Source organism: Coenobita brevimanus, chromosome 56, assembly GCF_032717465.1.
Source record: "Coenobita brevimanus isolate Jiangsu-jjx chromosome 56, ASM3271746v2, whole genome shotgun sequence".
Lineage (NCBI taxonomy): Eukaryota > Metazoa > Arthropoda > Malacostraca > Decapoda > Coenobitidae > Coenobita > Coenobita brevimanus.
The window spans coordinates 6,441,332-6,467,155 of record NC_137009.1 but is presented as its reverse complement, the minus strand read 5'-3'; the positions used below and the strand labels follow the sequence as shown (position 1 = coordinate 6,467,155).

At 41.5% G+C, this 25,824-nt stretch overlaps 1 non-coding gene across 1 annotated transcript; it reads right to left on the bottom strand.

Annotated features, from left to right (window-relative positions):
• Positions 1-2,359: 2,359 nt before the first annotated feature.
• LOC145401837 (5S ribosomal RNA) lies at positions 2,360-2,478 on the bottom strand. Its single transcript, XR_013897678.1, has one exon. It is a non-coding gene; the product is annotated as a 5S ribosomal RNA (ribosomal RNA).
• Positions 2,479-25,824: the final 23,346 nt, after the last annotated feature.

Below are 25,824 nucleotides of genomic sequence, written 5' to 3'. Positions count from 1 at the left end.
CAACGAGTAATCAAAATTAGTAGAAATGAAGTTCACGATAGTGTTAATTGCATGTGGCTTTGATATCTTAGTACGTGTTGTACAATGGATTCTCATCTATAATGCGATATGTGGGGAACATGGCTCCCCTCTCCCCCAGTGATTCTCGGAGGGGGGTGTCGGCTCCCTCCTAAAATAAAAAAATGATGAGAATTAGGGGATAGTAAGTACATGGATGATCGGTAGTCAGGTATAATTATTCCCCTGTACAAAGGAATAGGGGAAAAAGAAGTATATGGTAATCATAGGGGTATTTGTCTTCTTAGTATAATAGGAAAAGTATATGGTAGGATACTTACTGACAGTTAGGGAAATAACAGAGGAATTAGTTGGAGAAGAACATGGAGGTTTTAGGAAGGGAAGAGGTTGTGTAGACCAGATATTCTTTCTCAGATCTTTAGTGGAAAAGTTTCTAGAGAAGGGAAAGAAGTTGTATGCGGCCTTCATGGATTTAGAGAAAGCATATGACAGGATGGACAGGCAAGGACTGTGGAAAGTATTAAGAATATATGGAGTAGATGGGAAGTTGCTGAATGCCGTGAAGAGTATGTATGAGGGTGCTAAGGCTGCAGTGCAAGTGGTTAGTGAACTGAGTGAAATTTTCTATTTGAAGGTTGGATTGAAACAGGGATGTGTCATGTCTCCATGGTTGTTCAATCTGTATATGGATGGGGTTATAAATGAGATACAAGGCAGGGCAGTGGATGTTGCAGCGGCCCTATTGAGAGAGGGCAGTGTTTGGAAACTCCCTGTGATGTTGTTGTTTGCAGATGGTACTGTGATGTTAAGTGAAGACGAAGAGGAGCTGCAAGGCTTGGTGGATGAGTTTGGGAGAGTATGTAAGAAAAGGAATCAAAAGGTGAATGTAGGGAAGAGTAAAGTTATGGTCTTCGAGAGAGATGAAGTCAGTGAAGGTACAGTGAGGTTGGATGGGGAGGAAATGGAAAATGTGAGTACGTTGAAGTACTTAGGTAGTGTGATGAGTAAGGATTGAAGTTTAGAGGGTGAAGTGCTTAAAAGGGTACAACAAGAAAGAAAGGTTGCTGGTTCCTTGAAAGCAGTGATAAGAAACAATGAAGTGAGCATGGAAGTGAAAAAGTTACTACATGACAGTATTGTGATACCAATTCTAGCGCAGGGAAGTGAAGCTTGGACGTTGTTGGAGGGACAGAAGTCAAGCGTGAGAGCAGTGGAAATGAGTTATTTGAGAGGAGCCTGTGGAGTCACATGGAAAGACAGACTGACAAATGATGAAGTGAAGGATCGTTGTGGTGTGGATGTGGATGTGATAGGAAGCGTTAGGAGAAACACACTGAGGTGGTTTGGCCATGTGGAGAGGATGGACAGTGAGAGACTGACGAGGAGAGTGTATGTGAGTGAGGTGGAGGGGGGAGAGGGAGGGGGAGGCCAATGATGAGATGGAGGGATGGAGTGGAGAGGTATATGAGAGAGGGGTGTGTGAGCTGGGAGCAGGGCAGTGAAATGGCGGGGGACAGGGCGCCGTGGAGGCGATTTGTTTGTGGCCACCCCTTACGGGATTAAGGCGTCTGGCAATAGATAGAGAACAGATAGAGTACATGGATTTGAACGAAACTTCTCGGGTAATTTCGTCTAGTCCACTGAAAGTATCTTCCGCTATATAAGATTTTCCAATATTATTTTTAGGGAGGGAGGGGGGAGGGGTCTCAGCCTACCGTCATACATATAAAAGACAAAAAAAACAAAAACAAAAACAAGAGGGGAGATACGGCTTTGATATCTTAGTATATGATGTATAATGGGCTCCCATCTGCCACCTACTACCACTACTGCTGCTGCTGCAACCACCGTCACCACCACCACCACCACTACTACTACTGCTACAGCTAATACTACTAGAACCATCATCACTACTATTACCGGTACTATTACTACAACTAATACACACCGAGTGTATCCTGGAATATCACCCTTTCACATATGCCACAACTGCGATCACGTGGCATTTACAGCACGATGTTACCTTCTTTTATGACTCAGTAATATATTATTATTATTATTATTATTATTATTATTATTATCATTATTATTATTAAATCGGCATGCATATCGCAGGATTTGCTACGCACTTTCCATGTTTTCTTTGACTGCACAGCAAGAAACTGTAGATCTGCTTTATATTGTAGTAAGCAAAAAAAAAAAAAAAAAAGTATTTCATTTTTTTTTTTCATTCATTGCCAGACGCAATGTATCCCAAACGGGGTGGCCAACGGCTTAGAGTTATAGTTGTTTTACAGGGAGGGGCACTAATCCTCCACCAACCCCACTTGACATGTAGGGATGCCAACAGCATCTGGTGTTCCCAGGCGGTCACCCATCCAAGTACTAACCAGACCCAACGTTGCTTAACTTCGCTGATCAGACGGGAAGCGGTGTACTCAACGTGGTATGGCCGTTGCCACTAAAAAAAAAGTAGAACATAAAAAAAGAAGAAATAAAGAAAAGTGAAAAATAGATTGTTGAGATGAGAACCTCCGAGAAGGAAAACAGCCAATAAATATTCCACAGACTTTGCTAGAGAACTGTCGCTTTACATAATTAGATCCCTGTTTCAATTCCACGGTTAGTGTAACCGTATTGAGATAAAGATCCTCATCCGAATGTCTCGTAGTTGACCCGTAAATCGTGTGTAAAAGTGCTTGGTTGTTGGTCGAGTGTGCTTCCGATTATAACACCTCCACCTTATGAGGTCTTTTTACTAATGAGAATCCGACCGAATGTCTCACTCATAACCGTGTGAAGAACTGCGGCAGCCTGATAATACATCCCTTCACACCCTAGGCAATAAAACAAGGGCAAGAGAAAACCTTGTTGAATTAAACAAAAGCATTCGGAGGCCAAATGCTAATCGTCCGCCGAAATGTATTTGTTGGCTAAGGTACAAACTACCTACATGCCAAATTCGAAGGCAATATGTTTTGGAAACTGATACACACACACACACACACACACACACACACACACACACACACACACACACAGGGATTCGCAGACACACAGAGATACACACACATAGACACATATCGACAAAAAATATATCGCCTCGCCTTGCTAAATAGCGGGAGAAAAAAAAGAAGCAAAACTCTACAGAAATCAGTCACCGCGATTGACTAAAAAAACAATCCATAGATGAAGGCTGGCATTCGGTCGTCTTCGATCAAATCCTCACTAAAAGCAACGGGCTGCTGCACATCCACGTAGTTGCTATTTCCTGAAGGTGTGGTAAAAATTAGTCCACAACTTTTCGAGGTATTTTGGCTTCACACACACACACACACACACACACACACACACACACACACACACACACACACACACACACACACACACACACACACACACACAAACGCTACTGCCTCATCATATTAAGGCAGGCAATAATGAAACCTATAGGTTACCAAAAACGAATTTCATAATGAAAATGGTTGTCGTTTCCAACGTTCGTTCAGTCCCTGAAGTCTCTCTTTAACTGAATAAATTTATCGGTTTCTAACTGAAATAACAGTACTAAGTAACAGTACTAAGGAGATTAATGAGCTGATGCCTTCAGTTATAATCTCTCCCTATAACTGATTAAAATTGTCTGTTGGTGCAAGAATAAACGACGTCATTGTACCAAGGAGAACAGAACAACAAGAATATCTGCTCAACTCACTTTACGAGTTAGAAAACTGTAAGAGTGTGACGGTTCTTCCACCTGCCGAGGATCAGGGTACAGTACTTTTTATTTGTTCTAAATATTTAATAATAGTATGTATCGAAGGTGACGATATTCAGTTTGGTATGGCTAAAATTTATTGTAGCCTACATCAATAATCCTACAGTAATCTAGTTAGGTCGGTGCCTATTACATAAGGAGCAAGGTAAAATGTATACTCAAAGTGGGCATATCATTTTGAAATTTTACATGTAGGTAGTTGTTGCCAAGACAGTTTGTTTCGAATCTATTGAGCCAATTCTAGCGTGCAAGACAAATAATGCGTTCATTTCTGACAGTTTTGTGACTGACTTCTTTAATTACACTTCTCAACTTTCAAGCATATAAACAAGTCTTATGCAGGATTACATTACTGTTGAATGAAGCTATGTTAGATTCTTCGGTCGAAGTAGATTTGCGAGTGGTGCCGAACTCCACGTTCAAGGCGGACGACTTTATTTAGTTCTGTCCTGGCCGTGACAACTCTAGTATTTTATTCCAGGTAACTGCAGACGATTTTATTCAGCTGAAAGAATGTCATTACAGTTTTGGAGTGATAAAACACATATATTTGTAAAGTGATAAGTGGCCTTACGGTTCTCTGTCAGTACTGATACAGTCAGTAATGGCTTATTATAACTGGTCATCCTATCAATGGCGGTCGTTAGAGGAGGAAGTGAAGAGGAAGCTGCAAGCTTTGTTGGCAAGCGCTTTCTACAGAGAAAGCTTTGATATTTCTGGTGTATTATGTTTTCAAGTTATGTCTCCAAACTTGAGTTTGCCTTTGCTACTCGGTCAGCCAAGTACAAACAAACATATCGGCATGAAAATACCCAGAGATATTTGTATAAAGGATACATCACAAATGCAGAAAAATCCCACTGCCAAAAGTGCTTTACACCAGTGCATTGTGCAAGCTTCCAACCACCCTCTTGTGTACTGAGTATATTTTAAGTTATTGTTGTTGTTGCTTAACCCCGGTCTGTCTGGCCCAGCACATCGTCGACCACAGGTAATCAGCTGTTTCTGTTGGGCATTCCTACAGGTAAAGTACAGTGCATACACCGTATAGGAAATCGATGCCTCCTTGTGCCAAACAGTGCCTCGAGAGGGCCAGGACAAGTTCCTTTCCCACGGCGGGATGCAGGGAGATGTGGGGAGGTTCTGGGTTTAGGTGGACACCGCAGCTGTTTCGCTCCACCCAGGGTGCAAAGTGTACGTTTCTCGTCAGAACCAATATTTAAACAGTTTAAAGTTCATTGAGTCCGTGTTGGCAATGGTTCATGAGTGGAATTGACCACTCCAATTTCAACAACAATATTTAATGAGTTGTAATATAAATACTGCGAGTGAAATATTATGGCCTTAGTCCCTTTCTTACTAATTTAGATGGAGAGCAGAAAGGGCTTGCTGGTGCTGCTATGTCGCCACACCCCTATCGTGCACATTCACAGGCAGGAGTGGATAATCTTACAACCTTGAAGTCGAAGACGCCATTTTCGTTAAGTATTTGCCATCAAGTTTCCTTTAAATAGCTTTGGGACACCATTTGTCCTGGGGGAGTCTAATGAAGCTCACTGTAATAACAGCATTGTATTTTTTAGCTTAGCCTTCATCAACTCTTTGCTCAGTCTGGGGAGATTGCTTTTGCCGACACTTCCCTGAATTCAGCCTGCCAACTCTTGTGAGATGTTACTTACCGAGGTCACTTAAGAATTTCAACTACAGGTAGGCGGCCGACTTGCAACAACCTCCTCATGGTCATCATCACTTGCCGGAGTCTGCAATTTGTGTGATGCTGGCAAAAAACACGACACACAAAAAATGTGCCCCGAGGTTGAGGCTATTAGAAGAGTTAATAGCGGTGGTTGAGGCGTGAGTTACTGGCGGGGCAAGATAATTGGTAGACGTATCTGGTAGCCATAGGGAAGGAAGGACTATGGTAATGGTTTAATCCTTAGTGATGGAATGGATGGGGCCTTGGAATGCCAGGGACAAACACGCACACACACACACACACACACACACACACACACACACACACACACACACACACACACACACACACACACACACACACACACACACACACACACACACACTCAGAGAGAGAGAGAGTTTCATAGATGCACAGCCCACGTACTCTTACGGTCGTTTCTAGGTCGTCTGTCCTAAATATTAGTGAGGGTACTTACTGTACAGAGTACTCTCTAACTAGAGAAGTTTAAGAACATGATAATGAAGCAGAAGACTCCCTCCCATCCACCAAATCCTTGTGTAATCAGCCTTACTGAATAACAGAAACAACACTTTGCAGGGTAAATATTTCTTGAACAAAATTTCGTGGGTGCATCAAAGTCAAATCAAAACATGTCGACGCCAGGCTCATGATACAGAACTTACAGTACAGATGAGGGATGTCTTATATTTCATTTTATTTACGTAAAAAGACGTACACATACAAATATGCCGGATATTTACTTATTTACCTTACGGTATATCCAAGAGTAATGATATAAACATTTTGCATTAGTTGTACACAAAATATGCCGAAAATTGGTTGAACACAGAGGTAACTGACAAGCAATGACTCAGTTTACTCTGAAATAAATTTATAGCTGAACTTTGCACAGCGTTTTCTGGGAGCCTGTTACATTCGCTGATAACATCGTTGGTGGAAAATATCAGGGTACATTTAAGTTTACTTGGGAAATGAGGAGGCTCGGTCGGTAGTGCACACGTCTCATGAAGCCTGTACACCGAGTCTAGGGTTAAGACTCAGATCGTAGCGGATATTAAATTTAAACTGAGTGCAAGCAGTATTCCTCTCCATATGCTTACACATGTTTGTACCTTGTCGGTTCTGCCAGTGACATATAAACATTCTAACACAAAGAGTCATTTTAGCAAATTAAGTTTCATATGAATTGCTTTTCCTTACTCGTACTCTGTCAGCATGAGTAACGTTAATTTAGGCTATCATTCTCCTTCCAAGGGGAAGGTGCTGTCCTGTAGGGGAGCTAATATAGACAGATTTAACACAAATTCAGGGGTTTATCTTATGTTAATTTTCACATCCTCCTAAGCGAGGGCATAACTGGAAAAATGTAAAGGAATTATCAGTGTTTGGTGTTTGAGATGTTAACTCTCATAAAGTATAGTGCTAGATTCCCTTTAATCGATGCTTGGATAAGGAGTAACGACCACTTTCCTTCAATCTGCATTCATCTGATATGTTACCAGTGCGAACAGAAGGTAAGCTGCACTGTGTTGCACAGATTCTAATTTGCCTATGTCCTTGCTCAAAAGTGGAGATAAAACTGCATTGTATATTTCAAGTGTGTCCGTACCAAGCTTTCATATAACAAAATACAAAGGTTTCTGTTGGAGAGAGAGAGAGAGAGAGAGAGAGAGAGAGAGAGGGTGGATTATGAACGGTAGGGCGCCGAAGTACGATGCTTGCTGAAGGGAAAAACATAATAACCCGTTTTGCGATGTGCGTTATGGATTTTATAGACTGTGCTGATGATACGGGCCTTCCAAATTGCATACCCCTTCTTACGGTTCATGGCTTTCATCTTGCGCAGTGGAGGATGATTACACTGGTTCGCGTTACGGTGGTTGTTCTCTCTCTCTCTCTCTCTCTCTCTCTCTCTCTCTCTCTCTCTCTCTCTCTCTCTCTCTCTCTCTCTCTCTCTCTCTCTCTCTCTCTCTCTCTCTCTCGTGGAGGAGGTTTGCTGATTTCCTGCCATTTCCTTAAACTACTGTATACATCATATATTTGTTTCAATGAAATGCAAGTAGAAAAATAAATTTTACAAAGTGTACAAAAATGTATAAACTGCGCAGTCAAAAGAAATTTAAAAAAAAAAAAAAAAAAAAAAAAAAAACCATTGTCGAGACAGTACAACCACATATACCCATCCCTATATAATCTGTATGGTTGTTGGTAGGAAGTAGTGCTGTGCTACAAGGATCAGCTCTGAGGCTACAGTAGTTCTGTTCTCTGTTATCTTTGGTCATGACGCTGAAGTAGGATTATGAGAACTAGTACCAAAAATCGTGGACGATGGGAAAATAGGTAATCTTTTCTCCATCATTGACGGGAGAAAGCAAAAGCATGTTTATTATAAAAAGTCGAGCAGTCATATTAATGGCAAATGCCATTTAGCGTAAATACATGTTAACTGGTACATATCGGCAATTGCATAACTTATAAACAAGATAAAAAGCATCGCCCAGAGAGATATGCATCAGTGCCCTACAAATGACCTCTGGGAAGAATATTTGACTTTGTTGTATTCCCTTGACTTTTGGCCCATTTTTTCCAATCGAAATACTCTAGTTCATCCTTTACTAAGTCACAAACCTTTCTCAAAGTTTAGTCTAAATCAAATCAAAACTATTCAAGTTGATTTGCCATGTGACCTTGATTTTTTACTTTTCTTTGACACTGTCCTTTAACACATTGTTCCAAAAATCAATTCGCTTGATCCATGAGGCATTAACATCACATTACGGCCGCCCAGCCTGGCAATGCCCATGCATGACCACTATCTCTTCACCACCTACATCACTCCAGTCTGATATTTCACAGGGGATTCCGACCCAGCCTAGCCACTCATCTGTGTTCCCATTACCACCTCTCCAACCATGAAGGCGCCCACACGGCAGCGTCGCCTCCACACATTCCCCAGGCAAGTGGGTTGCCACGTGAGGAATCATCACTCACTTACACAACATACTCTCCCTCCCCATCCTCCTGTTCTAGAGGCTGTATGAGTAACAGTTCTTGCTATACAAGAGGACAAACAGAGCAGGATGCACTTGTACGTGGCCGTCATCCTAGCCCCTGCCAACCAGATGTGGGAACAATGGAGACCTTTTGGTGGGAGCAGTGCGAAGATTGTGAACCCGCAATGCTTGTCTTTGATGAAGAGAGGCATTCAGGCAGAATTCCCAGCGAGAGGAAACTCGTACCTGATGGACTTTTTTGCGGCACTTTTTTCTATCTGTGATTGAGAAATGAGAACACAAAATCAACTTTCACTGGGAAATCTGTCAGTGAGGGCTCGACATTCCTTGTGAAATGTCAAGGATGAAAGAGTGATATCCTGTGGAAGAGAGTGCCATGTACATGTGGCTCACTCTTACCATGTTAATGCCACATCTAAAGTATTCACTACAAGAATATTGGATCCTGAATGATCTCACAGCCACACCTGTCTTTGGGAAACTTATGATGAGGAGCAGGAACCTCAACATGCTATGGTTCAACCACTTCTCCTTCAACCTGAGCCCAATGAAGGCTGTGGAAAATATTGCCAAACTCTTACTATGATCAAAGACTCCATTACAAGGGTTTTCCAGCCAGTCCAGACAGTTGTCATCGACGAGTTGTTTGTTTTGTTTTGGGGACGTCTTGCTGTAACTGCAAGACTGGATATGTGCTAGACTTTGTCGTATCCTCGCCCCCAGATGTGGACATCCTAAGTGACAGTCCTCATGGGTTCTTGGGTGCTGTAATGGAAGAGCTCATGGACTGGTATTTCAGTGCTGGCCAGATTTGTATGCTGACAACTTCTACACCGCCCCAGCAACAACGACGTTTCCCGTTGGGCAGGGAAGAGAAACCAGTGGGATTATCCAGACGAACATAAAGACTTCCCTGCCTTCCCCTCCAAGGTTAAGAAGGGGGTTCTACTCACCATGAAATGTGGTAACATGTTGGCCAAACAATGACATGACAAGCAAAAGTCAGTATACGTACCACAGTTCACAAGGATGAGATGCAGGCCACTGGAAAGGAGGACTGCAGGATCAAGGAGCCCGTGCTCAAGCCATATGTGATCAGTGATTACAACAGAAATATGCAGCTCATTGACAAGTCTGATATGCAGACTGGTGCTATTGACTGGTGCCAGAAAGTGCTTTAGTTGGTACAAGAAGGCCTTCCTACACCTTCTTGATATTACTTTTCAGAACTCATTCACAGTTTTCAAGCAGATTGTTGCCACATGTATATTTCTATGCAGGTTTGAGAGATAACTCGTGCACGAATTCCTTGCTGAATATGGACGTGATCAGCAAGCAGAACCAAGGAGACACAGTGTTGCTGTAGTGCTAGAGAGGTTGTCGCAGTCAGACTACCTATTACGTCAACGACTTGTAAACGTGGGTCACACACCGGTTGAAAGAGGTCTTGCAGGTGGTACCATGTCTGTATGTACACTTAATGATGACAGCAGGCGTGCAGAGATAAGCTACGGGTGCCTTAAGTGAAAGTTTGCATTGTGTCTTAAGTGCTTTTTCCAGTACCACACTGAGATGGGGTACTAGACACTATGTGTAGGAAAGTGTGCTAAGTGTAATTTTCTACATAAAACTAGAAAAATAAGCGACACAGAAGCTAATGAAAATTTCAGTGTAGAGAACAAGTGTTTTTACCAAAGTAAGGACTGAAATCATCTAGTGAAGTAAGAAGGTAGAAAACCGAGTGCAATATGTGTAAGTCATAAAAGATTAAAAGCGATAAAATATTAAGAATAACTGTTATGGCAAAAATAACAGTTTAGAAATGAGCGTCTTTACCTCCGCCAAGGAGATTATGTTTTTGCCTGAGTTGTTTTATTTGTCTGTTTGTCTGTTAGCAGGATTACTCAAATAGTTATGAATAGATTTTGCTTAGATTTTTTGGAGCGGTAAGGTATGGCCTAAGGAACAATCCATTAGATATTGGTGGAGATCCGGATCATCATCCGGATCCAGGAATTTATAAACGATTCTTTTCCATTGCGGGATAGTGACAATTTCAACATGTTTGCCTCTAACTCAATAAATAATTCCTACAATGCTTGGACATAAATTACAAGATAACATCTCCGCCTTGGTGCATGTTTGCAATTTCGGAGTGCTCTTGTTTCTGTAATGAAGCAAAGTAGAAGTAAGTGTCCTATTCATAAGTTATTAGAAGATGAGGAAAACTACAAAATAGAATTTAAGTGGTATAACAAGAACAGCCATCTAAAATATGAGTTCCATTCCTGTACTGAAATAAGAATTTTAAGTAATAAGTTCCTTATGCGTAAGCAATTAGAAGATAAGGAAAACTATAGTACTGAAAACAAGTGCTGAAGAGACAGTGAAAGTGATCTTTTAAAGTTCCGAAGGGAGCTGCAATTAATGGGTGATGATTCATTGATGCAGCACTAACAGGGGCAGGTGAGAAGAAGAAAGGTCTGGTGAAGCGTGGGGGTAGTGAGAAAGGGTCAGTCCAGTCCTGCCTGGGCTGCTCTAGCATGCATGGGCAGCCCTCCCTAGCCAGGGACTTGCACGCTCATCTGGATGCAGCCTTGCTGTGACCCTAAAAGTGACTTTTCTTCCTCACCTCTGTTATCCACAAGGCATCCATATAGACACCTTGGGGACACTTGTCGTGGTGAGTATTCTAGTCTTTCATTGAATATTCTAGGTGGTTTAGGTTCTTAAAATTAAGCAATTTTTGGAAATATTGCCACATGCACATTCATTCCCGGGCTATAGGGATTAAGGTGCGACCACCGTGGATTGAAAAAGAAAAAAACATGACAAAAGTTTAAATATGCCAGTGGTCAGTTGTGCTATACTATTAGCTTTGTCGGCGAGTGTATCTATTCTACAAGAATGAGACAGGGACAATAAAAAGGTCCTTCCACACTAACACAATCCTCCGACTTAAGCTGCACGGAAAAATTGGGAAAACCGTGCAGTATAGGAAAACTGGCATAAGCTTGTCACAAAAAAGGATGAATGGATAACTTGCCCTAGCGAAACAGAAGTGGACAAGGAAAAACATATTATTAGTCAGGTCTGAGTGAATGAGCACATGGAACAAATTTTATATCGACCTGTCTAGCCTATCCCTGAACCCTTTAACTCCTACACCTCGGACGACGGAGATATGTCATGAACCAGGTGTCAGGGGCCACTCTGATGATGGACATATCCGTTTTGCATTTCCTGCTGACATTTGAAGTCCTACCCATTTTCTTTAGTGCCCAGTGTGTGATGTAGGCATATAGGAGGTGAGTGAGCTCTTCTGCCAGTCTTCCATGGGAATCGAAAGGAGCAGGAATGAAGATTTCTGATTCCGCATAGTCTGATTTGCTTGCCGCCAAGAGCGGTTGCCCATCCCTTGTCACCACCAATGCTCTGCCTCCCACTCATGCAGGAAGAGGTGAGGGGGGAGTTTTGGAGATGACAATATTGCCATTATCAACTGGAGAGATAACGCCTGAGAGTGCGAGTTACTACACATAGTGCAATGTGACATGCCCTGGCCATCATTTATGGTCCCCAGGCCTCCTTCCCATCGCCTTTGCGATGCTAATACATCGTCACCCTCTCTCCAGCACCCACATCACCCCAGCCTGACACTTCACTGGTGTGCAGGGAAGTGTAACATATGTGGTGTAAATTTGTACATAAAAATGGGAACAAAATGCAAGAGGGGAACAAGTCAAGAGTGAGAGCAGTGGAAATGAGTTACTTGAGAGGAGCATGTGGAGTGACGTGGAGGGACAGGTTGTCGAATGAAGAAGTGAAGGAACGTTGTGGGGTGGATGTGGATGTGGTTGAAAAGATTAGGAGAAATACACTGAGGTGGTTTGGACATGTGGAGAGAATGGAGAATGAAAGACTGACTAAGAGGGTGTATGTATGTGAGGTGGAGGGAGGGAGAGGGAGGGGTAGACCGAGGATGAGGTGGAGGGATGGAGTTGAGAGGTATATGAGGGAGGGGGGGGTGAGTTGGGGGGAGGGGAGTCAAATGGTGGGTGACAGAGTGACTTGGAGGCGTTTTGTCTGCGGCCACCCTTTGCGGGATTAGGGCGTCGGGCTATAGATAGATAGATAGATAGAGAATAAGTGTTCATGAAACTAAGGACTGATATTCATTTAGTGAAGTAAGACTGTTGAAAAAATATAAGTAAGCTACAGAGGATGAGGAACCTACAGTATTAAATGTTATGATCAAAACTGTACAGTGATTTTGTATCATCCAGTATAGAAGACAAAGTAAAAAGTGAAAGTGATCTTCTGGGGCAAGTGCTGTACCGTGGTTTTATATCGTACAATATAGAAACAAGCCTTGGGTTAAAACTGAAAGTAATCTTTCAGGCCAAGTACTGTGCACTGGCTCTGTACTGTACAGTACAAAAACAAGTCTTGGAGTTTAACTGAGAGTAATCTTTCAAGGCATGTGCTTTTCAGTGGTTTTGTATCATATTATATAAAAAACAAGGACTTAATGAACAGTGAACAGTGGCTCATCCAATATATTTCCTATGTAAAGTACAGGTTTCTCTCACTATAGAGTTGTGTTATATCGTGGGGGTATAAACCTTGAAAGGAGAAATGAGCTCAATTGAAACTGGAAGTGACCTTGCAGTAAAGTCAAAGTAAGTGTTGTGACAAAAAACAATATAGAATTTACTGCCATTCATGAACTTAGCCAAATAAGTGTCCTTCATACGTATGATATTAGCAGACAACGAAAACTACCGGAATGAAGACGAGTTCGAATGAAATTGCAAGTAACCTTTCACAGCACATATATAGAAATTGTGCTCATGCAAAACTGAAAGTTCTGTCAATAGCAAGTACTGTGTATCATAATGCATTAGTCTTGGTAACCGTCCCTCCCACAACCTATATGACATAGTGTCACTCTGGAACAGCCGCAAGAATTGGGTGGATGAAATGAGAAAGCCACTTGCACACGGTGAGAGAGATTCATTCATGAGGCTGTGGCACGGGGAGGTCAAGAATAATGGGAAATCTATTAAGGCACGGGAGAGTGTGAGCAAATGCGAACAAATGCGAACGGGGCAGGGCAGCCTCGTTTTAGGCCAGGAGCATTACCTCAAATTCAATGGGAACCTGATAAAATGTTTGCTTTTTTCAGAAAAGCTACTTGGTAGCATGCTAAGTCGAAATCCACAAACATTCTAAAAATTCCACATGAGCTAGCCATGTGAGACGAAAATCCAAGATGGCCATCAACGGCATGGGACACTGATATAGCTTTGGAACCACAAGTCACAGATGGTCATGTAATACCTATTTTTAAGGGTTTTGGGGTATAATAAAGCCATTTTATTTCAATGTTTATTGACATATGTTCAAATATGATCAAGGTAATGTACTATTTTAAACAAAATTGTAAATTCACACATTTAAATTCAACAACCAGCACTACCTTTTGCCAGTGGCAGTTGTTGAACTACTTCTAAATAAAACTTTTTTTTTTGTGAGTATCATAACTAGTTATGGTCAAAATTATAGCATGGGGATTCAGTATCTTCTCCATCTGGTGGGCATAAATCAGCACAAGATTGGCCAATACACGAGGAAAGCATAAGTGTGCAGCAGAGACCTGCTTTCCGATATTTGCATCTCATGCCACACATTTGTTTACACCCATATGACACAATGAGAAGAACATGCTCTGTTGCTACTGGTCAGTCAGTCAGTCAAAATGGGATTGAACATTCCACCTAGAAGTTCCCAACCCCAGTCAGTAGCATTTAGATCCTCAACATTGCCCACCACTCCTGAACTGCGAAGTAGGCTTGATATGAGTGGTACTCTTCAGATGAGGATGTGGGAGGTAGGGACTGAAGTTGGAAGCTGCTGGATGCTTTGCACATCCTCTACATGTACTGCACAAACTTCAGCTTACCAAATGTTTAACATGTCGCATTGGCATTATATAACTTCAGTAAGAGTATTTCCCCCCCTCTGGCTATCTCTACATAGCTGGCATCGCTCATCTTAAACACATCCAACGTCCTCCAATTCTCTATTTTCAAGACAGTCATGGTCTTCTTTTTGCCAGAGCCATAGAAGGTAGAGACAGTGTCACATCTGGTGATAGTGAGTGCCTTCATTATGTGTTGTCAGGAGTGTGGATGCATTGCCTGCTGGATGCTGTGTATGCCATAAACAAAGTATCTTGCATACTGCATGTAGATATTGTCTGTTGTGACCCTATCAACCAACATGACAAGCAGACCTGCAACCTTTGCCACAAGTACAACAGGTCGTGCAATATTCCCAACAAATGTCAATGCTGTGCTAATTATTAAGCAGTAAGCTTCAGCCTGGCTTTGACATCAAGCAACGACTTCAGATGTAAGCCGATCCTTCATCCTACTGATTAACTGTGAAGTGTTGCTACGATTTGCTAAAATGGAGCGTTGATTGCCAGTGACTGATGTGTTGAAATCAAACACTATGTCTGCAAAGACATTTGGATCAGTGAGGCGGTTCTGTTCAGCTACCTTGGTTGACAGGGTAAGACTGTGTAACCATCAAAGCAGAGCGTGCATTCTTTGTCATAGTTATTGACAACTTAATTCACATAGCTGTCACACACATCAAAATACGCGCAGTCCACAGGCCATGTCACATTTTGCAGGAAATGTCCTCCATCCATCACATAGTAGGGATTCTCAAGAACTTCAGTGGATGTTGGGACTACTAGAGCTTTCAGCACCTTGGCAAGACCACTCTTGATGTTTCTGAATATTGTACCCATGTAAAATAGTGCTGGTAGCTGTTTGCTAAACTCGTGTTTAAGGTGATTCACCATATCTGATCGGTTCTTTATCACACGTGTGACCCGCTAGAAGAGTAGTGTGGGGTGCCCTCAATGTCTTTGCCACGGAGAGTGGCAGTACAGGTTGCAGCACCATAACCTTGCCATTCCTTTTGAGCTTAACATCAGCGTAGTTCAGGCCAGTGATACGTGCAGCTGCCTCCTCACCTGATCTGACTACACGATCTGCATTAGCACGAAGAGATGCCACGACTCCATTATCAATGCAGACCAGTCTATTGCGGTATTCACCTGTGTAGGCAAATGGCAATTGGTGTGATAGGTCATTCTGAAAGGTGAGAAAGTGTCTGCTATCACACGCAATTGTGGATTTCCGGAGGGCTGTATGTTCTCTGGTGTCGAACGACCCTGAAGGCTTCCCCCCCCCCCCGTTTCCTCTGAAGCCCTCGCCCATCATGAAAACGGATTTGACAGTCATGGTGGTACTTGGCCTCAAGATCACCAGCGTTTTGAATGCGTGTATATACAGACTGTCGCCAACTATCAGCTCGTTTCATCACCTTGGCTGAAACAGATGATAATAGTTCAGTTGCTGCTGCGTCATGAGTCGCCTCACGTTGGTCCTTTGGTTGTCTGGCGATCTTACTATAGTCCACATATTTCCCACAGTACAGGCAGTCCTGTTTTATATTAAAGATAGTGGCCCATGAACGGCAGATGATTTTCACATGCACTTGTATCCCCAATTCTTCCTACTGCCTTTTTCGCTTTTTAATGTATGAGGACATGATGTAATATTCTTTGAACCATTTGCTGTATGTGCGGCAACTGACAACATTTTAGATAACAGCTTTTCATCAAGCTCAGCACTCAGATCAGCACTAATGTTCAATATGATAGGTAGGCCTCTTTCTGTGACAGTATTTCGGTCAGAGGTAACTGGCTCAGCACAAAAATCATAAATATCACACTGCTCTTGTGCTGCCACCTCATTTCACTCACACCTTCTTCTGTCCATCTACGTACTTCTGCCTCTACACATTAATCTGTATCTAACCTGAAACATCTGATGAAGTATACTCTAATTCATAAATTCATAGCAAAATTATCAATACAGATTTCCGATTTTTTTACCTTTGCCGCACGTTCTCTGTGTATATCAGTGACATAGAATTCTTAGAATAACAGCAGAAATGGATTTGTCACTCCTTAAAATCCATAAAAGGTGGTATTACATGACCAAGTGTAAATTTTTGTCACTAAGCTATATACGCGACCCATGCCGATGGTGGCCATCTTGAATTTTTCGTCCCACATGTTCTCTTACGTGGAATGTTTAGAATGTTTTTTGATTCTGATTTAGGAAGCTTCTATGTAGTTTTCCCGAAAAAATCAGCTCTGACGATTGTTTTCCCAGGTGCACTATTTTATCCAGTCTGGTTGGTGCACAGCCAGCTGCCCTAGCCACAGACTTGCCAGTCTGTATTGAAACAACTCGCCGCAACCCCAAAAGTTACGTCGATTCATCACCTACTACCTTGACATCGCCTCCTCCTAGAGACCTTGGTGTACTTTCAGTGGAGAGAGAAAGGATTGGTGAGTATTCTGACCTTTGATAGAAAATTCCAGGTGATGCAGTTACTGTGTTATGATGGATTGAAAACAGGCAATGTCTAATAAATGAAAACGCGTACATGAAGGGCTCTGCTCGCTGGACTCCAGAGCTTTATTGGTTATAATAGGATATCCATCTGCGTCACAGGAAATGCATTCTACTTAGGTACTACTCTTTCAAAACCATTTCCAATTTCCTTAACAACGCTGATTTTTTTTTTTTTTTTATGTTTAAATCATTTATAAAAATTCTTTCTACTCTCTCTTAAAGCCTTAATTGCTTTACATTATCCTTTCATCTACTTGTTATATCAGTGCTTTCTCTAAATGTTTTTAATGAGAGCATAGTTAATCCTCTAGCCTGTTCTTACGTGAAATGTCACACACACACACACACACACACACACACATATAATATTATATATATATATATATATATATATATATATATATATATATATATATATATATATATATATATATATATATGTCCTCTCATCTCATCAGCCGTTTGAGTGTCCACTGCAGGACCGGCCTATCCCAAACAAAGCGGGGACGATACAGCCAATGTATCTCTACCAAGTGGCTTAGGCTGTCTGGTAGAGATTGTATGTGGGGTGAGAAGTACTTGTAAATGTATTGTAGTGTTGGAGTGACTTTAGGTGTGTGTGTAGTCTGTGAACCAAATGTAATCGGCCCGCCTTAAGCCGATTCCGTGCAAGCATACTAGTATGCGACACTGGTTCAACCACAGCACCCCTTGTGTCCGCCAAAGTAGCAAGTGGCTTGGTGAACGCTTCCCAAAGTTTTTACAACTCTGGCGGGAGGCGAACTCGCACTCACCAGCGTGCGAAATGCACACTCTACCACTGTACCACAGAGGCTCCATATATATATATATATATATATATATATATATATATATATATAACTAGACGCCATAATCCGGTAAGGGGTGGCCATTTGTCTTTGAATTAGTTATTTTACAGGGAGGGGCCCTAACCATCTGCCAACCCACTTGTTGACACGTACAGTAGGTATACACAGGTGTAACACCGATTTTCCGGCACCCTTGGTTCTAGAGCCTTGCCGGATGAACAAGTTTGCTGGACTAACCGAGGCTACATATTGTATGTCACATATAATATGAACAGGAACCAACGGAAGTCACGTAAAATAATTCAGCAATGCATCTCTGACGCACTGTCTTTCAGTTTAATCATACTCCTGTTCAAATTCAAGTTCTTTATGGAACAACTGAACCTGGTTTATTATCAGGTTTCTTGAGAAGTCCACTTCATCGGATGGTGTCACAGTCATTCCTTTATCACTCTATCATACTCAGTACCCTTATCATTTTTCATAGTGTGTCTAATCTTCCTTTGCTTCTTCGATTCAGTCTGCATAGAATTTCTGTATTTTTTCCTTTGCTTCTTTACGGTACATCACAAACAGTTGACCATCCAGTATCATTTGTCACACAACTTCCGTAGGGGAACATTACGGTCTAGGTTTTTCAGCAGTTCCGTCTGTTTCTTCTTTACTGCTTTTGTTTCAAGCATAATAAAAATATCTCACTGCATAAAATCCCCCCAAATAGCTGTTAATACACTACTATGACCAGACAGGTGAGTGAAAATATACGTGAAGTTCTGGCGGCCAGTGCTGGCCACGGGGTAGCTACATATCGGTTAGTGTGGTAATGGCGTGACTTGTGGACAATGGCTCCCACACGCAAACAACCCCGAAAGGTCATTACATTTTCTGCACTCCACACACACTCTAATAATGTCTCAATAGATACCAGTAATGAAAATAACCCTTTGATTTGAATGTTGTAGTTATTGTGAATTATATATATAAAGTAGTTATTGTTATGATATAGCAATTAAAGATAAGCTTAACTAAAAGAACGAGAAATTTGTGAAGTATCATCTTCACGAGAGCAGAAACTGATGGTTAGGAGTGGTTAACTGTGAGAATTTCGTTTTCACAGGCAAAATACTTTGATAGCAATGCTGACTCACAGAGATTGTTTGGAAAAATATGAGAGAAAAGGGTTGCCTGGTTTACGATAGAGAGTAGCAAAATCGGTGTAAACATTGCTGATCCAGGCCCTCCAGTCTGTTTATGGCTTATTATTCGGGTAGTAAGCATTAGAGTGAATGTAAACTTGTGGGCCCCGAACCAATTAACATTTATTTTCATTGACTTCTTTATTTGGTTACTGGGGGTGTGGGGTTCATCACTGCTGTAGGTTGATGATCTAGGTTTGAATGGATTGGCATAGACTGGTGATTATGCCTCATACCACCGTTGACACTTGCAACTTTCTTAGAAGCCATAACTAAGGTTAAATGTAGGTAAAATAAGGCTAGAATCTGACAGAAGATAGGAATCACTACCAAGACCTGCAATGTATGCAAATCTAAGTGAACACACGCTACACTCAGCACTACCTGTGGCCTCCCGGCGCACGTATCTGACAGGCGCGGGATTTTCAAGTGCCCACTCATAATTTTGTCCGGATTAAAACAGGTGCTGGACCATCTTGTGCCGGAAAATTAGTGTTGCATCTCTCTCTCTCTCTCTCTCTATATATATATATATATATATATATATATATATATATATATATATATATATATATATATATATATATATATCACCTTTTCTTCTGGTGTGCTTACTGATTGTATTTGTTTTTTTTAGTTTTTCGTCAGCTTAATTAATAGCGACAAAAAAGGAAAGTACTCTTACGTATGGGCATTTAAGCTACATTTTCTGACATACAGGTATTAGATAAACTTGTCTGTTTCAAATAATTAATGGTATGAATCTGCGATGACAAGTGTTGCAGTTGCCAGTCCTCCAGTGCACGCATTTGTTGCACTGGTTCCGATGTGACCTACTGTAGGCAACTGTACTGCACATTTGAAGCCAACAGTTTTTTTTAACCTGTCTCAGGACTGTCAAATTCTACTGGTAGCTTCTGATATCAATCTAATGCTAGTCGCAGTCTTGCCTCGCTTCTTCGAATCACCAGATTTTTAATAGCATGACTGGTATATCTACATTTACTTATTTTACTTAGAAAACAATTCTGCTTTGCTATCAGGCAGTGTTGGCTAACAGATCTGCATAATGTATATGGCATTAATCTAAATTTGTTGTATACTTAATGGTTATCTTCACACTCACCATGTTCCAACAATGCGTCTATGTGTGGCAGTGTCCGGCTTTCACCTGTATGATGCAGGTGGACAGCTCTGCCATATCATGTTCACGCCGTGTTTTACGTATCTTGAAGTGTAAGTGATTTATAAGCAAGCAAATCACCATTTGATGTCACTGGCTCAGTGATTTGCACCCCTCCGGTGCCTCTCGCACGGTTTCAGATGTGAAAGGTTTTTGGAATGAGGGGAAAAAGTTTTTTTTTTTTTTTTTCCATAGCTGGAATGGAATTTTTTTTATATGTGCCATTCTGTGGATGTCGCTAAAGGAACCTGAACAGTATGCAAGCACGGAAGAACGCATGAAAGCCCGAACAACAAGATTAAGTGAAAATGAATCAAAGTCAGGAGGAAGAGTAGATGTGTGCTTTAACGACCCGACCACTGGAGGCTCCAATGCAGTGGTTCCCAACCTTTTCACTCCTTTCCCTCCTTCGTGGAACTATTAATATGCTCATGGCCTACTTCACTCTTCTTCCAGACCCTCACATACAATAAATATATTTCTCTGGTTTGAAGAAGAGAAATTTTTCCTTCACATATATATATATATATATATATATATATATATATATATATATATATATATATATATATATATATATATATATATATATATATATATATATATATATATATATATATATATATATATATATATATATATATATATATATATATATATATATATATATATACACGTCATTTCAGCACCCTATATTATGATTTTATTTTACATTTTGCAACTCACATAAACACTTCCTTCATTTAGTTAAAACTTTTACGACACCTTGTGGTACCCCCTTGCCCTCCAAATCTTACTGTGTCCTACAGGTTGAGAACACTTACTCTAATGTCATCAGAGTAGGTGCACACATTCATAGGCTTCAACTTTTTTTCTTTTTTTGTTCCATGTATGTAATATTATTCATTAAGCTTCAGGCACAATCAAGTATATTTGTGCTATTTGGAAAAGCTCGTTAGGATAAAAGTCATATATCAATAAAGATTGATCTTAAAAAAAAATGATCTAAAAAGAGTCACAGCATTCATTGTCTAATCAACACTGATCTCGCTCTCTCGGTGTTCCACCTTTAAGGAGCTTATTTTATTACTTGCCGTTGTAGTATTATGACTCCTAACACCCGTCCGACCTAGATCTTATCATATCAGAATGTACTGGCATGTGAACTGCTAATTTCATCCCTTAATCTCTCTCTCCTCAACATCTTTACCTTCCCCTCACCCCTCACTCTCCACTCACCCTTTACTCACTCTTCATCATCCTAACTCATCCCTGGTCGAGTCCAAACTTCACATACTTCATACCGCCGATACCTCTATAGTCGCCCACAACAAGCGAGGACAGTCATCTGCAAAATCGTTCTGTTGAAAACACGATGAAATTGGCATAATGATTATGGAAGGCGCCGGGATGTGTGTTGATTGGCCCCGCACCAACCTTATCAACGGGGCAACCATCGCTTCTGGTGAAAGGCAGAAGGAAGGGAGAGGGGAGGAGGCAAAGGGGAGAGAAGAGAAACGGAGGTGAGGTAAGGGGGAAGGGAGGGACATAGGCAGGAGAGAGAGAGAGAGAGAGAGAGAGAGAGAGAGAGAGAGAGAGAGAGAGAAGAGGGCAGGGAAGGAGACAGACAAGAAGGGAGGCAAGGAGCTATGTGTTGATAGGAAAGGAGATAGGCAGTGATTGGGAGATGGGTGCAATGATAAAGAGAAGAAAGGGCTGGTAATGATACGGCAGGGACGGTGGCGGCGGTAGTCTAGTGTCATAATTACTACATCAGTAAGGGTCGCTACCGATAGTCATCATCATCATCATCATCATCATCGTCATCATCATCATCATCATCATCATCATCATCATCATCATCATCATCCAGTTTTCCGGTATTTCACAGGGTACGTAGGATCCATAAAAAAGGCAAGGAAAACAGCATTAACATATTAGAAATCATCAGCCTATTGCCCAGTGAAACGAACTATTCAACCAATTACTCATTTTTCAGGTCTTCGAAATTTTCTGCTCCACCCCAACAACATTAGCCATCTATGTGAAATGTTTGTTTCATACCTTGATGTCGCTTCTGTAATAATATCAAGGGCATCAGTGTATGAATAGTACACTGTAATAGCTACCTATTTTGTAAATTTGTACACAGTGAGAAACTTAAGATATATGAATTTAGGGTTATATCAAGTTTACATATCTGAAGTGTCACTGGTATGAATTCTGCTGCATCCATTTGGCCACACAGTTAATGTGAGTACAGAAAAAAATAAATAAATAAAACTTAGGTACCTGCACCCACTTGAACCGTATCCACCATACCCAGCACATCTTACAAGATGTCTTTCGTTTTGGACACGCCCCTCTGACACACCCCAGATACACCAGACACACCCAGGTGCAAACCACACCCACATCAAACACACTTGCGACGCACCCCAGACGCACACCAGACAAATCACCATTACCCCAACCAACAACAGCCCACCACTGCGACACTCAAAAACCTCAACGACTGCAAGTTACAACGATCCATCCTTCAAAAAGATGCAGCAGTTGAATGAGTGACACAGGCAGGGACACACTGAATTTGGCCGTCCCTTTGGGTATGGCATAAAAAGACTGCAGTAGGATCAGTCTGCTAATGCATAAGAACACAGCTTCATACACAAGAAGGATTTCTCAAGTAAAGGTTACTAAACATGAATAATGCAATTATCATTACTGCACACAAAAAATAAATCGAAAATCTACGCAGCAGTTTTTAATGCAGTTTAAGAAGCTACTGCCAACATTTTCGTGTATTATCCCTTTCTGCTAAATCTGGCTTCATCAGATGGAATCTTGTGCTTCCCCTGAAAAGTCTATGCGCAGCACTGGACCGCATAATGAAACCAAGCAATTGCCACACATAAAAAGATCACTGCATGGATGTGTGACTCATTTCTACTGGACTTTTTGCTGATAGTTCTCCTATTTACGAGCTTCCATCTCCCTTTGTCAGGATCACTCCAACCCCATGCAAGTGGGAAAGAAGGTTATGGAGAAGAAGACCAAGTAATAGTGGTAGTAGTAGTAGTAGTAGTAGTAGTAGAAGAAGAAGAAGAAGAAGAAGAAGAAGATGATGATGATGATGATGATGATGATGATGTTGACCACTGTCACTAGCATACACATTCTTTATTTTGGCAGCAAAGAAAGGTTTCATCTGGACATTCTTGTAATCCTTAGCTCATAATAGGAAAAGAGGAGGGATATCACGAAATGAAATCTTGCCATCAGGGACGCCATTATACCATAACATCTCCTGGAAGAACTTTGCCTAGTGTCCCAACACCCCGACAGACATGTGGCAGATGCTAGGCTTTCTGGCCCTAACACGTACTTTCACAAGGGAAATTGGAAACCACCTTTTCTGAAAGGGGTAGTGACAAGTATTTCCTTCACTCAGATTACGTTTTTTTTTTTTTTTTTTCCCTCAGGCCACCACCAGATGATTATGTTGAACTTAAGGAAGATTTCATTCACTGAGGATATTTTATTCTCCCCAGTTTGATAGGTCTCACCATAGGTGAATTACATGCATCTGACGGTAAAAAGACTAAAGGACAAGTCGATCTTAAAGGAATTAAGCGATACACTACACTGAATTGCACAAATGTACAGGGAGGGTACACACAAGATTTTATTGATAAAGGGAATTCACAGGTTTTTCTCACACAATTACACTCATCTGTGATGTACAAATGTCTACAAACAGCCTTAAATCCATGTACTATACATCTCCCTTTTAGATTAAATTCATCGTGACACTAACAGACTTCCACACAGTGTTTTATTCGTCCAAGATCTCTACACATCTCCACACAGCTTCACGTTCATCCGGGTATCATGTTCATCCATGACATGGCATGTCTACATACAACGTTGCGTTCAGCCATGACATGCAAACGTTTACATACCACGTTGCGTACATCCATGACATTCACACATCTACACACAACATTACATTTTTCCAAGACATGCACACTTCTACCTAAAACATCCATGACACGCACAAGTCTACATACAACATTACGTTCATTCAGGACACACACACGTATATATACAGCATTACGTTTAACGATGACATGCACACATCTACACACAGCATTTCGTTCATCCAATCCATGCACATATCTGTACATAACAATACGTTCATCTAGGACATACACACGTCTACACACATGGCCGTCTTCATCCCCTAATGATCGCACCCACGAAAGACCGCACACGACCTCACTCAGTCTGGTCTTACACATGTCTAAGGCGTAGCGTTGGTGTGAATGCCAGGGAGGATGAGCCTGAAGATGCAAATGAGGCTGTTAATGTATCAAACACTGGCTCTAACAACACGCTGGGGATTTGTTTACTCTCTGCCTGTCTGTCTGTCTGCCTGTCTGTCTGTCTGTCTGTCTGTCTGTCTCTCTCTCTCTATCTCTATCTATCTATCTATCTCTGTTTATCTATCTGTTCATCAATTTATTTACCTATTTTCTTATTTACATGGTGCTTCATTTTTAAAGGACAATTAACTGAAGTGTGTGGATGTGGATGTGATAGGAAGCGTGAGGAGAAGCACACTGAGGTGGTTTGGTCATCTGGAGAGGATGGAGAGTGAGAGACTGACGAGGAGAGTGTATGTGAGTGAGGTGGAGGTTGGGAGAGGGAGAGAGAGGCCAAGGATGAGATGGAGGGATTGAGTGAAGTATAATTATGAGAGAGAGGTGTGTGAGCTGGGAGCAAGGCAGTGAAATGGGTGGAGACAGGAGGACATGAGGGAGATTTGTTTGTGGCCACCCCTTACAAGATGAAGGCGTCTGGCAAAAGATAGATAGATAGATAGATAGGTTTCATGGACATTAAAATGAGAGAGAGAGAGAGAGAGAGAGAGAGAGAGAGAGAGAGAGAGTGTGTGTGTGTGTGTGTGTGTGTGTGTGTGTGTGATGAATATTAATGAGGTAGTAAAACAGGGCAGCTTGTGAGTTCTGGTGACAGCCGGTAAATCATTCCTTCCTACCCCCTCCCGTCCTTCCTTCATCCTCAATTCCCCTTTACGTTTTCCTATCACCTCTCCCCTTCCCTTCCATTCTTTTCCTTTTCTCCTCTCTTTCCTTCTTCATTCTTCCCCTCTCTCCCTTGCTCTTTCTCCTTTTCTTTCCTTTTCCCAGCCTCCCTTTCTTCCATCTCATTTTTTCTTTCTCCTGGTCTCCACTCTCTCCACTTCATTTTTTTCCCTTCTTTTCATCGCCTTTCCGTCTCTCCCTTCCTACCTTTCTTCGTCAAACTTTCTGTCACCCATTACCCTCCCTCTTATTCTTTGTCTCTTCTCCCCCCCCCCTCTCTCTCTCTCTCTGTTCTCCACTTTTGCTCCTTTCTCTCACAACTCCCGGTTCCTGTCTATAAACCATCTCCTCATCTTCTTCTCTTCTCTTTTTGCTTCTTTTCCTCACCTTCCCCTTCTTTCCCTCCCTATTCCCTCTTTTTTCTTCCCGCACATCCCTCACTTTCCCTTTTTTTTCTTCTTCTTCTTCCCTAC